We start from the raw sequence: 16,882 nt of genomic DNA on the forward strand, positions 1-16,882 counted from the left end.
CAGCAACAGTGTTTCTGATTGGCGCCACACCAGTCTCAGTATCACCAGACCAGTGAAAGCCAACATTGGTATTTCTTATTGCTGCCACACCAGTCACACTGTCGCCAGAGCAGTGTAAGCCACCAACAGTGTTCCTGATTTCTGCTACCAGTACCAGTGTTACCAGAATAGAGCAGCCAGCAACAGTGTTTGTAATCACTGTCACACCAGTCCCAGTGTTACTAGATCAGTGTAAGTTAGCAAAAGTCTTTCTGATTGCTTCCACACCAGTACCAGTGTTGCCAGACCAGATCAGCCATCAATAGTGTTCATGATTGCCACCACATCAGTGGATTTTTACCAGAGGAAATGCAGCCAGCAACAGGGCCCATGCCCTGTGAAGACCAGTCTCAGTGGTGACATCATCACGCCCGCCAGGTTGTCAGAGTGACGTGGCGTTTGTATATCTGCTTTTATTTACACTTGTGAGAACCTTTCCTTTATATAAATAAAACAAGTTAATTTATGCCACACTATGGATACCTCTGCCCTGTCTTTCTTTCTTTCCTGTGTATATATGTGGAACTGTTTTAACCAGAGCACTGGCTAGGATTTATTCTTATAGCGTCTATGTGGAAACAGCTTTGTCCATTTATGCCAGTCTGGTGCATGATGGAGAAAAGAGCGCAAGTTGATCTCCATTATCCTGTAGTCTGATTTTTTGGTAACAGGCTTATCTATATGTGGTGGAGGATCATTGCTTATTGGGAAAAGTGGCATGAACATTGTTTGGATGGGACTTTTTGCATATTTTTACTGATTGTTGTATTGGGTATATAATTCCTAGGCTTTGTGTATTTGATGTTTAGATCATTTTTGTAAAGTGGTGGTAAATCCTTACACATACCCACTGAGGAGACTGTCTTTAGGTGATACTCCAAAATAAAACAAATCTTCCTACAAAAGTTGTACCTGTGTATCTGCAGTCTTCTCTTCTCTAAATCCATTCAAAGTCCAGAATTTATAAAGCTTGTCGAGCTGTCAGAAAAAAGAAGGGGGAGAGCTGAAGTTACATACTGCAGAGCTCAGTGAGGAGAGCTCTGAGAGCTGATTGGAGAGAATGGACACACACCCCTTGACACAGCACACAGGAACAGAGCTGAGGGTTTCAATCACAGGCTGTGTGCTGGAGCTTCCTTTCTTGTCACCTTTTTAGTACTTGGTGTCAGGAAAACTTTGTCAGAAGTAATTCATGGTGATAGCAGAGGAACAGGGCAGTGGACAGAAATGACACTTAGCCCTCGTTCACATTGGAGGCAGGTTGAAAACTGAACTCGCACAATTTCAATCCCGCATTTCATTGCGAGTTTGAGGCTGATTTAAAAGACATCTGTGCAGCTTCACTGCACAGATATCTATTGAAATCACCCCCGAAGTTGCTAAAAGTAGTGCAGGAACTCATTTTGGAAATAGGTGCGGTGCCGCAAAGTCGGCAGCGCGCCGATTCAGACCTTGCAATAGGCTGCAATTTGGCAATGCTTTGTATTGCTTCCTTTGTGTGAAATCCCTGGTGATCCTGTCAGTCCCTCTGCTTTTCTATTAAACACTGACCACACAAAGCAGGAGAACACATAGTGGTCAGTTCTCTAGCAATGCTGGGTACTCAGCCTGTCCTCCTTAAATGATCAGACTTGTCCTGACAGCCCCCCCCCCCCCCCAAATCACTGGAAAGCTCAGCAGTGCCATCTTAAGGGCATTAAAGGGACCTGGGCAATGCAATGCACTGGGGCCCTGCCTACACAATCACCCATGAGAATAAAAATGCGAATGATCAATAAGGCAATATTTATTGGTACAGCAGTGCCAGGCTAATGACAGCTTCCAATTTCGGCGGCTGGGTCTGGTGAACATGCACATGGATGGGAGTCAGACTCGACTGTCCTGTGTGTGCCTGTTCCCGTGGAGGCAGACAGGCATTACTGCAGTTATGGGCTCCCCCTACAGGGGAGCGCAAGGCCAACAGGCGCTTGCCACCAGTTAAGTTTGGCGGCGGGATGCACATGGGAATTGGGACTAATGCTTGGCTGGGGCTGGATCGCTGTGCAGCTGGGGCCCCCGGGCAAGTGGGGCCCCCGGGCAACTGCCCAGCGTGCCCATTCAGTAAGATGGCCCTGAAGCTCAGTGTACTGTTGCTTCTCCTCCCTCAGCTCTTATGCAGCTGAGAATAGAGGGAATGTGATCACTTATAAAAAAAAGGAAAAAAGGTATTTATAATTTTTTTTTTTTTTTTTCATATCTACGTATATATCTACACAGCACACAAATTTTCTGCCTTTCATTTCTATTTCAAACTGAATCGATTGTTTTACAAGGTGATCGTTCACAATCACTTTAAAATGATTTAGTGATGCACTATGCACACTCTTTTTTTTTTTTCTCGATAGGGCATATAATGTATTTCTTCCACTGCATATGATATTTTTTTCCTATACTTTACATTACATCACACAATGCATTCATCGCAACTCCAAATTATGAATTTCTTTTGCTTTTTTGCTGTCGCACTCACATCATTGGTATTTAAGCTTTTCTGGGGCGATTACTTTGAATACTCTGAGCTTTTATCATTTCTAAAAATATGTCAGCACACCCAGAGTTATGCATATAAACTTTATAAAACTTTGTAAACTGTAAAATCCATAACAGACTGGCTGTTAGCTTGGTCCCTGAGCTGGAGGGATGATGCTGCTGTATTCTGGCTTGACAGCATCCTGTTTCCTATTAGATGAAAGAGGTCTTAGTCCCCATCTTTTTTTCTGTGTTCCTCAGCTGTCTCAGAACATTGTTGTCGCTGCCCAATCCAGCAGGAAGGATGGCTGGAACAAACATTTACAGATCCTAAGATGTTTTCTTGTTAGCTTCAATTAAATCCTCCTTTAGTTTCTTGGCCATATTGGGGATGAGGTTCATGTGTTCTTCTGCTCACTTTATCACACAGCTCTCCAACTGAGCCCTCACTTTCGCTTCTTTATTGCCGGAATCAAGGGAGTTTCTTAGCTTTATCATAGCAGTGCATGGTGCACCAACCAAGGCAATCCTGAAACTTCACCACTTCATTGGTGACCACACTTTGTGCCTGAGCAAGTGGCATGTGGCAGCACTCAATTAAGGTGTGCACTTTCTGAATAGAAGCAGTTTCATTATCACAGCACTACTCAGCGCTACACCTAAACATTTCCCCCTGCATTTTCCTGATGTTCTCCCTCTCCAGATTCTTTACCATCCCATGCACCACATTCATTAGCCGGGTCTGAGCTTCCTCTGCCATCTCTCCGCTTCAGCGCCATGCGCTCCAGTGATGCACACTCACATTGGTTTCAAAAGGAGTAGTTTCACATATCAACTACTTTTTTGAAGCACCAACACAAAACAGTTCTCAGTGCAACACATTTATGATGTCATTCTAAATTGCCACTTTTTGAGCGAGGGACACTTATTAGCAAAAGTATGTAATCATAGGACACACCCCTGCCACGCCCCCTTAAAGGAGAATTATATATATAAAAAAAACATTAGTTAAACCCACAAGTGATTTTTTTAACCACTACTATTTCTTTATGCTGCCTTTTAACCACTTGCCGACTGCCGCACGACTATTTACGTCGGCAGTCAGCCCCTCACAGGCAGAGCGACGTAGTACCACGCTAGCCTGTGAGGGTCTAGGGAGCGAGCACGTGCCCCCGGAGGCGCGCTCCAGCGCGGTCACGAACCCCCCCGCGCATGTGACCGGCGGACCCGATGTCCGCCGGTCACTCGGCGATCGTCGGTGCAGAGGGAGAAAGGCTGATGTAAACAAGCCGCCTGTCATTCTCCCCTGTGTAGAAACAGTGATCATACGGTTCTACTATGTAGGACCGTTGATCACTGTTCCTACACCTCAAGCCACAGCCAATCACAGTTGGAATCACGCCCCTAGGGACACACATAACCCCTCCCTCTCAAAAAAAGTTAGCCCCTTCACTGCCAGTGTAATTTTACAGTAACAGTGCATATGTATAGCACTGATTACTGTAGAAATGTCACTGGTAACCCCAAAAGTGTCAAAAATGTCAGTCAAGAGTCCGATCTGTCCGCCGCAATGTCGCAGTACCGCAAAAAAAATCGCAGATCGCCGCCATTACGCGTTAAAAAAAAAGACAAAAATCTTTCCCTTTGTCAGTAAACGCGATAACTTTTGCGCAAACCAATCAAAATGCGCTTTTTGCGATTTTTCTTTTTACCAAACATATGTAGCATAAAACAAATTGGCCGAAAATGTTAAAAGATTTTGATTTTTACATTTTTTTGGGGGGGAATTTCATATAAAAAAATTTGAAAAATATTGTTATTTTTGCAAAATTGACGCTCTTTTTTTGTTTATAGCGCATGATCAAAAAATCGCACAGGTGATCAAATACCGCCAAAAGAAAGCTCTGTTTGTGGGGAAAAAAGGACGTCAATTTCGTTTGGGTACAGCGTCGCACGACCGCGCAATTGTCCGTTAAAATCACGCAGTGCAGAATCGCAAAATAGGCCCTGGTCAGGAAGGGGGTAAAATCTTCCGGGGCTTAAGTGGTTAAAATGTACAAATGCAGCAATTTAGAAATTGGATTAAAGGTTTATCACTGTGAAACACTTTTTGAAAGATAAAAAGTGCATTTTATATACAACTATATAGATCAGACCAAAATGAGGGGGAAAGAGGGATTTTGTTGCAAATCGGGGACAGTCCCTCGAAATCGGGGACAGTTGGGAGCTATGTTTTCGTATTTTAACACCAGAGAATGCTGCTGTTATATTTTTGTTACAATTTTATGTTGTCTGACACTGAGCAAAGTTTTTATGTTATTATTAATAAAGACAATTGATGGACAGAAATACATTTTCATTATAGAAGTGAAAAACAGTTAAAAAATAAATCCAAGCACAATGATGGAAAGTTAGAATAATGCCTGCATGCCTGACCCCTCGAAATGACTGTATTTTCCTGTATGCAGTATGCACTCCAGCCAACAGAGGGCGAGCATCCATGTGAGCCAGACCGCCGACTAGGACGCGTTGGAGGGAGATGACGTGTTTCTCTCCTCCCTTTTTTCCAACAGTGTTCCGGATCATAGAGAGAGAAAACCGGCGGCAAGAGAGGCTCAGACAGCGGCTCTACTTCCGGGTGCTACTGGAGGAGTTTGTCCCAGAGTTGTCATTTTTGGTAGCCGGTCAGAGACGGAGTGTAGGAGTTCGGGGAGAGCGGTGTACAGAACTGTCCAGGAAAGAGACGGCTGTCATTAGCAGGTGAGGGGGCTCTGTACATTGTATGGTGCTGTGGATGAACACACTGAGTGAAGCAACAGGTAGGCGGGGCACTAGTGTCTGCATAGACACCTGAGGGGGACAGTGGCCCTTGCTGAGCGGGGTGGGGGGCCCTTTGCTGTGCATTGCTTGTGTGACCCCCCAGTACATGTGTCACTGTAAACTCTTCTCAACTTTAAGCAGCAGTCACGTGGTTTCTCTTTTTTTTTTTTTTTCCCATTTTGTGACATTTCCTTTCTGCACAGCATTTATTTATTACATTTACATGGTAAATACTGTTTTACTTCTGGCACTTTATGATGGGCATACAAACTTTAGATTTTATTACCCAGGGGATGTGTGATTTGAATTAAACGATTGAATCCCTGACAATCGAAAATTCATTTCTGACTTAGGGCTTAACTTCCCTTCCATTCACAAAGCAGTATCTTACCGCCTCAGAGTATGCGGTAAAACGCCGCACAGCGTTTATCAAAAATGCTACTAAATGACCACATGAGTTATTTTATGAAGTCATGCAGTATTTCAGTAGTGAACACATGCGGTAATTTAACGCCTGATGGTAACCGGCGTATTTATTAACCTAAAATAATAAGTGTTGTTTAGGAGTAGACGGCCGCCCAAGTCCTTAACAACCACTAAACAACATGGTTGTTAAGGAGCAGGTGGCCACCGCGTCCTTAACAACTGATGAGTCATCAGCTGTAAGCGGCGTTCCCCACTGACAGCTGAAATTAAAGAAAAAAAAAAAAATTGTCAGCAATTAAAAAATTTGAAAAAATGGCATGCCCCCCCCCCCTCAATTGATGATAACAGGCCCTTCCTGTCTGGTATACATTTTAAAGGGAACCCCCACACCAAAATGTAAAAAACATGGTGTTGATTCCCCCCCCAAGTCCATACCGAACCCTTAGCTGAGTGTGCAGCCTGGCAGGTCAGGAAAGGGAGGGGATGAGTGAGCGCCCTCCTGCCCTTAACCATGCCAGGCCACATGCCCTCGACGTGGGGGGGGGGGGGTGTTGATGGGGAGAAGGGCCTCTTTTCCACAACCTGGCCAATGGCTATGGGTGTCTTCATTTGGGGGACTTATGGGAATTTGGAGGCCTCCTTTAACAAGGGGGCCCCCCAGATCCCACCCCCCATGTGAATGAGTAGTTGGTACATACCCCATACTCGTTCACCAAAACAAAATGTGTAGTATAAAAAAAGCCATTAGACATTTTTCCTCTGCTGCCTGACAGTTGTTAAATTTCTAGGGGGCAGGGCACCCCCATGTTTAGGGCATGGGGCCTGGCATGGTTCAGGAGAGGGGGTGGAGCGCTCGCTGCATGCTCGCATAAGGGTCTGGTATGAATTTTGGAGGGACCCCATGCCATTTTAACAAAAAAAAAAATTTGGTGTGGGGGTTACCTTCAAAATTCAAAAAGACCGAAGGGCCGTTTTTTTCCTGATTCCTTTATCCGTGCATTTGAGATGGAAGAATCCTCCCCCGCTGCACTTTTGTATGTTTACAGTGGGGACCTCGCATTTATTAGAATACACAGATCAGTGCTGATCGAAGCAGAATTTTCCATCAAGCCCATTTGGAATTTTGATCCATTGATGGGCTGTTTTACATACATATTAGGGTCAGTTTAAAGAAGATCCTCACCCATTTCATTTACTTGGCTCCTCTGCATCACTACCACCCTCCACTTTTTTTATTACGTTTCGGCCCACCTGCCCCATTCTCCGTCATTTGCCAAGGTGCATGATGTCAGTGCCCTTGGCACCTCCTAAGATATGTGATGTCCATTAGCCCTGCACGGTGCCCCATTCTCTATGGAGGAGGGGGCAGGCCTAATGGTGCATCATTGATAGGCTGACACAGCCTCCTGATGTCACAGATGAACATGGCTGCACGGGATGTGGCGGTGGCTGCAGAACAGAGTATCTCGGCAGGACAATGCTGGATCCTCTGTGTAGGTGAGTGTCTGAAGTGTGGCCAGCGCAGCATCAGGTAAGTGGGGGAGCAAAAAATAGAAAAAAGGGGGATTGAATTCCTCTCTACTCTACCAGCATGTCTTTGAAGTGTGGGAGGAAACTGGAGTACCTGGGGGCTGTGTTCACATATATGGAAGTCTGATTTTGGTGCAGAGTCTGGTGCCGTTTTTCCATTCAGCAATTCAGGTGCAAATTTGACACTGAAATCGCAGCTGAACCTGACTAAAAAACGCACAGGACCCTTTTAAAATTCGCACTGCAACCGGCTGGCAGATATGTGAACTGGCTCCATTGAAAGCCATTCTGGCCCACATGTTACGCTAATTGTATATGGTTCAAAGTGAAGACTGCAAAAACGGTCCAAAGCTTTATTCCGTGGTCACATGATAAATATATAGCAGCGTTGCGGAGCCACGCAAGGCCCTTATCAGGCAAGGGATGATTACCGTAAAAGGTCTGCAGACTGGCTCCCAGTCAACGCTCTCAGCCAATGTTCTGGTGGGGTGGCCGTCCCCCTGTCAGAACACAATAGAACAGCAGGGGAGATGACTGTACTAACATCGAATACACTAGTAGTAGTACGAGGCTTTATGTAAGCAGTCACCTTAGCCTTTACAGGCCACCACCCATAATCCACTTATCCTCAGTTATTTTATCATTCATGTGCAAACACTCTGTGATGTTTTTACAGTTAAGTCATTTTTCTTGTTTCTCACCCTTTTTTTTTTTTTTTTTTTTTTTTTGTGTTTTTTTTTTTTTTTTTCTTCGGATTTTTGTATATTGTATTATACAATGATCGAGCAGACCAATCCATAAACACCTTAATGTATTCTTTTAGAGCAATAATTAATAGGTTGATAAATAATTACACCTTTGTACGTAATTGGCTATATCTTTGCTTTATAGTGCAGTAGAGATAAGGAAAAGGAAGTAAGTGTGAAAGAACCCGGATACAATGCTTGCACTCGGAACACAGTAAGGCAGTGCTTGGAGAAGTGTTCCATGCTTTTAGCATATCAACACTGCTCTTTCTGCTGTATTGTTCAAATCATTTTTGTCTGCTGTGGAAATTCTAAACCTAACCTTATATTTTTTCTGAGACCTTTAGGAATGTACTCTGTGTGTTTGTATTCAGTGCACCATTGGGTAAATCATTGCTCAATGGGGTGTGCTCATAATTGATTATTTCTTATTTTCATTGACAGACCATTTTATTCTTTAAACTGTATGAAATGAAAGCATTCTTTGTGTTTTCATTTAGCAATAGATCAGGTTCCTCTTTTTACTCCCCTGCTGTCAATTCCAGGGCAGATCTGAATGTCTGTTTGCTGTATATAAATGGAGAGACATTTCCTCTCTGACCATGTACAGTACCAGGGGTTGCTGATTAGGTTATTACAGATGGGTATTTTTTATACATTAGTAATAAGGGCGACGGTGTACAGTTGTGCTCATAAGTTTACATGCCCTGGCAGAATTTATGATTTCTTGGGCATTTTTCAGAGAATATGAATAACACAAAAACTTTTCTTTCACATATGATTAGTGTTTGGCTGAAGCCATTTATTATCAATCAACCCTGTTTACGCTTTTTAAATCATATTGACAACAGAAAAAAACCCAAATGACCCTGATCAAAAGTTTACATATCCCAGTTCTTAACACTGTGTATTGCCCCTTTAACATCAATGACAGCTTGAAGTCTTTTGTGGTATTTGTGGATGAGGCTCTTTATCTTCTCAGATGGTAAAGCTGCCCTTTCTTCCTGGCAAAAAGCCTCCAGTTCCTGTAAATTCTTGGGCTGTCTTGCATGAACTGCATGTCTGAGATCTCCCCAGAGTGGCTCAATGATATTGAGGTCAGGAGAATGAGATGGCCACTCCAGAACCTTCACTTTATTCTGCTGTAGCCAATGACAGGTCGACTTGGTTTTGTGTTTAGGATCTTTGTCATGTTGGAATGTCCAAATACGTCCCATGCGCAGCTTCTGGGCTGATGAATGCAAATTTTCCTGAAAGAAAAGTTTTTGTGTTATCATTCATATTCTCTGAAAAATGGCCAAGAAATCCTAAATTGTGCCAGGGTATGTAAACTTATGAGCACAATTGTATAGTAATCCATAGCTCACTGTCTGACATTAGCTTGTTTAGTTAGCCCTGTCTAAGTTACTGTTAATAGTTTGCTGATTAGTTCTGTGCCATGGTGAATATCATTGTACTGTTAATAAATAGTTCTAAATCAAGCCAGTTAGAAAAATTATGTTAAAATTGTGTAGTGTGTGCAATGCGTTTCCCACCGCTTCTTGGGCAGAGTTAAATGCATTTAAGCAGGTGGATACTTCTGGTTATGTCACGTCCACTCTTTAGGACGCAAACCGCGACTTTTGAGTTCAAGAACGCCATCATTACATGCTCACATGGAAGAGCAGAGTTTTGTAAGGGCGCAATTGACTTTTATATGTTGTGTGTTTTTTGTTTTTTTTAAATAATAAAAACTGAATTACACTATGGATTTCTCCTGGTTCTATCTCCCTACACTCACGTGAAGTTATTTTACCTACCTGCCGGAGTCATAAAAGAAAGAAAAAACATTCTTTGCCACTGGAGGATTATTTTTAAAACACAGGCGTTTAACCCATCACTAGTCGGTGAGTAAGAGGCACATAAGGAGGGGAGCACAACGGTACTTGTTGGAACATACTGACACTGGAAGAATAAGATAACCAGCACTTTAAAGGACTTATTGTATATACACGTTTTTTTGCACTGTATTTTTTTTACAATTATTATATATTGTGATTTAAATACTATGTTTCTGCACAAATAATGAATAGAGATAAATAGAGAAATGATGATACAGTATCTCACAAAAGTGAGTACACCCCTCACATTTTTGTAATTATTTTATTATATCTTTTCATGTGACCTCACCGAACAAATTACACTTTGCTACAATGTAAATTAGTGAGTGTACAGCTTGTATAACAGTGTAAATTTGCTGTCCCCTCAAAATAACTCAACACACAGCCATTAATATGTAAACCAGGGGCAACAAAAGTGAGTACACCCTTAAGTGGAAATGTCCAAATTGGGCCAAAAGTGTCAGTATTTTGTGTGGCCACCATTATTTTCCAGCACTGCCTTAACCCTCATGGGCATGGAGTTCACCACCAGAGCTTCACAGGTTGCCACTGGAGTCCTCCTACACTCCTCCATGACGTCATCACGAAGCTGGTGGATGTTAGAGACCTTGCGCTCCTCCATCTTCTATTTGAGGATGTCCCACAGATGCTCAATAGGGTTTAGGTCTGGAGACATGCTTGGCCAGTCCCATCACCTTTACCCTCAGCTTCTTTAGCAAGGTGGTGGTCATCTTGAAGGTGTGTTTGGGGTCGTTATCCGGTTGGAATACTGCCCTACAGCCTAGTCTCCAAAGGGAAGGGGATCATGCTCTGCTTCAAAATGTCACAGTACATGTTGGCATTCATGGTTCCCTCAAACTGTAGCTCCCCAGTGCTGGACCATGAGACTCCCACCACCATGCTTGAATGTAGACAAGACACACTTGTCTTTGTACTCCTCACCTGGTTGCCGCAACACACGCTTGACACCATCTGAACCAAATAAGTTTATCTTGGTCTCATCAGACCACAGGACATGGTTCCAGTTATCCATGTCCTTAGTCTTCTTGTCTTCAGCAAACTGTTTGCGGGCTTTCTTGTACATCATATTTAGAAGAGGCATTCCTTCTGGGACAGCAGCAATGCAGACCAATTTGATGTAGTGTGTATTGTATGGTCTGAGCACTGACCCCCGCCCCTTAAACCTCTGCAGCAATGCTGGCAGCACTCATACGTCTATTTCCCAAAGACAATCTCTGCATATGACGCTAAGCACGTGCACTCAACTTCTTTGGTCGACCATGGCAAGGCCTGTTCTTAGTGGAACCTGTCCTGTTTAACTGCTGTATGGTCCTGGCCACTGTGCTGCAGCTCCGTTTCAGGGTCTTGGCAGTCTTCTTATAGCCTAGGCCATCTTACTATAGAGCAACAATTCTTTTTTTAAGATCCTCAGAGTTCTTTGCCATGAGGTGCCATGTTGAACTTCCAGTGACCAGTATGAGAGACTGAGAGCGTTAACACACCTGCTCCCCCATTCACACCTGAGACCTTGTAACACTAATGAGTCACATGACACCGGGAGAGAAAATTGCTAATTGGGCCCAATTTGGACATGTTCACTTAGGGGTGTTCTCACTTTTTTTGCCAGCAGTTTAGACATTAATGGCAGTGTGTTGAGTTATTTTGAGGGAACAACAAATTGACACTGTTATACAAGCTGTACACTCACTACTTTACATTGTAGCAAAGTGTCATTTCTTCAGTGTTGTAACATGAAAAGATCTAATCAAATATTTACAAAAATGTGAGGGGTGTACTCACTTTTGTGAGATACTGTACCTAATGAGAACTGGCTACAACTGCATATTTGCACATTCTGAACCTTTGCTGGTTCTCTTTTTAATAAAACTTTTGCCTTTTATCTGCTAACCTAACACAAATGCGGCTCCCGCTCAACTTCCAGGTCTTCTGTGACCGATAACTGCCAAGTCTTGTTTCCTGAAGAACTGAAAGTTTTTTGCTCTGCGCTCTTTCAAGGCATGATAGCTATGGAATTTCATTCTGGAGGAGGATTTGACAATTAAGCTACATCCATAAGTGAATATAACAGAAATAAAACAAAGATTACATTGACTATTTTTCCCACTATGAGGTGATCTGTGTGAACAGCTTGTTTCAGCATGTTGTATGATATTAACTACTTTCCCTATCCTAGCAAATGTTTAATTTTTGCACATGCGTGAAAATCTTGGTATTTTTTACAAGAAAGTTTCTTAAGACCCAAACAATTCTATATTTTCTGAAAGCCAAGGCCTGTGATTAAAAAGGTGGTAGATTAATTTTTTTTTTGTTGCACCTTATTTGTGCAGCTTTTAATCAAATACATTTTTTTTCCCTGGAAAAGATGCACTTAAATTAATTTTGGCTCACATAAACACACAAAAACACTTTTATTATTTTTTGATCCTGTCTTCTGATTCCCTTCTTCTAAAGTCCCTAATCCATCTTCTGATCGTACAGAGCCATCAGGACAACTCTGCACATGCTCAGTTTGATATGTATTGCTAGAAAGTGTGTTTTTTGGAAGGGTGCAAGCGATTAGCACAGGGTAAATCAGCACTGTGCAGAGAGAGAGAGTCAGGGGTCATGCAGCTTCAGAAGACAGTAAGACCTGGTTCACATATGTGCTGACGTGGATTCGTGCTTGGGGTCTAGTGCGTGTCTGTTCACTGGTTTAGGTGCGATTCAGGTCCGAATTTTTGCCTGAATGTGTCTGGTTCAGGTACGAAAACACACAAAGGATCCTTTTGCAATCTGTTCTGTGTCCACCCCGGACCTGTGTTAACTGGCCTCCATTGAGAGCCGGTCACATTCACATTTCAAGGATGTTGCCTTCAGAGTGAGTAGAATCATGTATCCATTGCTTCAGGTCAAAGGAGGAGGTTAGACTGAGAAGTTTTGAAGTGGCTTGAGTGTTAGTATTAATAGGGATGTTGAAATCACCGAGAATGATTGTGGGGATTTCAGAAGAGAGAAAGTAAGGTAGCCAGGCAGAGAAGTCGTCAAAGGTCGATTTTGGTCTAGGGGAGCTGTAGATCACAGCTATCCTTAGAGAAACGGGAGAAAAGACGAATGCAGTGTACCTTCAAATGAGGAGAGGGAGGTGGGTGAAGTACCTGAAAGGTGCTATGTGGGGCTAGAAGGATCCCAACACCCCCTCCCTTGCGTCCACTGGGTCTGGGGGAGTGAGTCCAGAGAAGGCCACCTTGGGATAGGGCAGCAGAAGACGTAGTGTCAGATTCGTGAAGCCAGGTTTCGGTAATGGTGAGTAGATTAAATGAGTTGGCAATGAAAAGGTCATGGAGAGAGGTGAGTTTTTATTACAGACAGAGTGGGCATTCCAAAGGGCGCAAGAGAAAGGGAGTCTGATCTTGGGAAGAAGAGAGATGGGAACTAAATTGTGCTGATTGCGGCTGCAGCCAGAGGGTGTAGGGTAATGAGCACAGGTAAAATGATGGAGGCCCAGGGTTTGGGGATATGTCGCCAGAGGTTAGGAGAAGCAGAAAGGTGAGGGTGGTAATATGGGAGTGTGATTTATATGAAAGGACATGCCCCAGTGTCCTTGAGGTTTTGTGTGCATGTGGATTTAGAAATAGCAGGAGATGGTGAGTGCAGTAATAAGGAGAGGACAGAAGTAAGGGAAATATATATATATATATATATATATATATATATATATATATATATATATATATATATATATATATATATATATATATTTTAAGAATGGAGGACACGGCTGTCAGAAGTGGTAGAGTGTGAATGTTACAAGGAGAAAGAGCTGAAGGGGTAAATAAGGTCACCTGTAGTCTGTGTGGTGTTTATCTCAGCCTTTCCTTTTGTTCATTTACTTTGTGCATTCGCTGAAGTGCTGAGTCAGAAGTTCTCCCACTTATAGAAATTGTCCCACTTTGAGAAACAGCCCTAAAGCCTCGTACACACGTACCGATCGTCGGCCGAACGCTCGGCCGTCTTTTGTCCGAGGGCTGTCTTGTCTGTTGAAAAGCGCAAAAGACTGCACACAAATTTTGTCGGCCAACAACAGCCGACTGCAGAAGTGATGTCATGTGATGGTTAACTTTCCTTGTCTTTTTTTCTTTTTTGAGCATGCCCAGTCTTGCTAATCTGCTGTCTGTCGGCCGAAATCTGTACTGACTGGCGAACAATCGGCCGTTCTGGTGTTGGCCATCAAAAATTGTAATGCTTGCACGACAGATTCTGTTCGGCCGAAAATGCGCTGTCGGCTGTCGGAAGCATCATACTAACAAGCCTACAATCGGCCGATCGGTCGTCGGCCGAATCTTTACGGCCGACAATCGGTACGTGTGTACGGGGCTTTACAGCAAACGTGCCCCCCTTGCAAACGTCATGTTTTATGTAAACCCAGCCCCAGAGTAGAATTAAAACTCCTACAAGCTTTAACCAGTGCTCTGCCAGACACTGCTATATACTGCTGATAACGGGTATTAGGTTGTTTTATATTTACTAAAATAATTGCTGTTGGATAATAGAAAATCCAGAAGTGTGGCAAAAGCAAATGTCCTAATTGTTTCTTAACTAGTAAAAAATTTAAAGCAGATGATTAGAAAGTTGACCATCTTCTACTCAATAAATATTTCATATGTTTTGGGGGGTCAACATTGTTTTATCAGTTTCATTGAAAGTGACTAAAATATTAAATCTACAATTTCCTATTTGTGAAAACTCATTTTGTAATCTTTGCTAAACAGCAGTTGGGTTCTTTAAGACAACCGCCATACCACTTAAAAATGGACACTTGATTCATTTAGAAGTAACATTGTTGGATTTACTGTCCACTCGGCAGAGAGCCTGATAAAAAGTTAGTGTTTGTAAACCTGAGGCATTAAATATGAACAAAGCATATCCCTCTAGTGTTGTGCTTGCCTCAATCCAGGGCACGTAGTGTAATTTCAGTCTGCTGCCTCATTTCTCTACAATCTGCATGATAAAGTTCTTACAACTTTTTCTGGCAGGTACTAAGATGTGCATTTATTTATTGTTGCAGGAGTCTGTAAAACATTGCACCAGTGCAAATTGCTGATGCCATGTAGGTCTCCTGTAGACTGTCAGTGTATCTGCTTACTCGTACCTCTTACGAGTAAGCCGATGCATGCTGACAGGAAGAATCAATGAACTACCACAGCCAACAGACGCAAAGGCTGTCAGGACTTGTAGTTCACTCATACACAGAGCTCTGTGTATGAATGACATGGACGTGTGGGTGAAGCCTTGCACTGCCGTGCAGTTTTAAAAAAGTGACACTTAGTACGGAAAACATCTCTCCATGCTGCTTCCACAGGGAGGACGAGCAGCAGGCAGCGGCTGCAGCAGTGGGAACATGTTACTTGTTCCACCCTGGAACAAATTAAAAAATGTAATTTGTTGTGACGTGTTCTTTTACTATAGGTGATTCTGTTTCCGATAAAAGTGGATTCATCTGACCATCTGTCAAGCCCGGTAGCTGGAAAAGTGAGGCCAAGATGGCTACCACTTGTCTCTATGCCCTTGGAGGACATGAGCGATGTCTGATGTCACTTCCGCTTCTTGGGCCATAGTAATATATAATAAATATATATACAGTCAGGTCCATAAATATTGGGACATCGACACAATTCTAATCTTTTTGGCTCTATACACCACCACAATGGATTTGAAATTAACCGCTTGCCGACCGCCGCACGACTATGTACTGCGGCGGTCAGCCCCTCACAGGCAGAGTGACGTATCGGTACGTCACTAGCCTGGGAGGGTCTGGGGAGCGAGCGCGCGCCGCCGGCGGCGCGCTCCCGCACGGTCATGGACCCCCCCCCCCCCCGCGTGTGACCGGCGGACCCGATGTCCGCCGGCCACTCTGCGATCGGCGGGGGAGAGGGAGAAAGTCAGGCAGCTTATGTAAACAAGCTGCCTGTCATTCTCCTCAGTGTAAAGACACTGATCACACGGATCTACTATGTAGATCCGTTGATCAGTGTCCTTACAGCTCAAGCCACAGCCAATCACAGTAGAAAGCACGCCCCTAGGGACACACACAGCCCCTCCCTCCCAAATAAAGTTAACCCCTTCACTACCAGTGTATTTTTACAGTAACAGTGCATATGTATAGCACTGATTACTGTAGAAATGTCACTGGTAACCCTAAAAGTGTCAAAAATGTCAGTCAAGGGTCCGATCTGTCCGCCCCTATGTCGCAGTACCGCAAACAAAATCGCAGATCGCCGCCATTACGCGTTAAAAAAAAAACAAAAATGACAAAAATCTTTCCCTTTGTTAGTAAACGCAATAACTTTTGCGCAAACCAATCAAAATACGCTTTTTGCGATTTTTTTTTATTTTTTTTTTTTTTTACCAAACATAGGTAGCATAAAACAAATTGGCTGAAAATGTTAAATTTTGATTTTTACATTTTTTTGGGGGGGAATTTCATATAAAAAATGTGAAAAATATTGCTATTTTTGCAAAATTGACGCTTCTTTTTTAGTTTATAGCGCATGATCAAAAAATCGCACAGGTGATCAAATACCACCAAAAGAAAGCTCTGTTTGTGGGAAAAAAAGGACACCAAATTCGTTTAGGTACAGCGTCGCATGACCGCGCAATTGTCCGTTAAAGTCACGCAGTGCCGAATCGCAAAATACCCCCTGGTCGTTTAGCAGCCAAATCATCCGGGGCTTAAGTGGTTAAACAAACAAGACGTGCTTTAATTGCAGACTTTAAGCTTTAATTTGAGGGTATTTACATCCAAATCAGGTGAAAGGTGTAGGAATTACAACAGTTTGTATATGTGCCTCCCACTTTTGAGTGGGCCACACTTAATGTTTTTGCTATCTTTCTGATGGGTTTGTTTTTATTTTTTCAGCCTAATGATGGCTTGCT

At 43.1% G+C, this 16,882-nt stretch overlaps 1 protein-coding gene across 3 annotated transcripts in view; it reads left to right on the forward strand.

Moving 5' to 3' along the window:
- Positions 1-5,130: 5,130 nt before the first annotated feature.
- ARFIP1 (ARF interacting protein 1) overlaps positions 5,131-16,882 on the forward strand; it is a 260,045-nt gene continuing 248,293 nt past the window's right edge. For all 3 annotated transcript variants that reach the window (XM_082244069.1, XM_082244071.1, XM_082244070.1), the window contains exon 1: positions 5,131-5,307. The gene's annotated coding sequence lies outside the window, so the exon portion shown is untranslated. The remainder of the gene's footprint in view (positions 5,308-16,882) is intronic.

This window comes from Pelophylax lessonae (genome assembly GCF_965119305.1).
Source record: "Pelophylax lessonae genome assembly, chromosome: 1".
NCBI classification, from domain to species: Eukaryota; Metazoa; Chordata; class Amphibia; order Anura; family Ranidae; genus Pelophylax; species Pelophylax lessonae.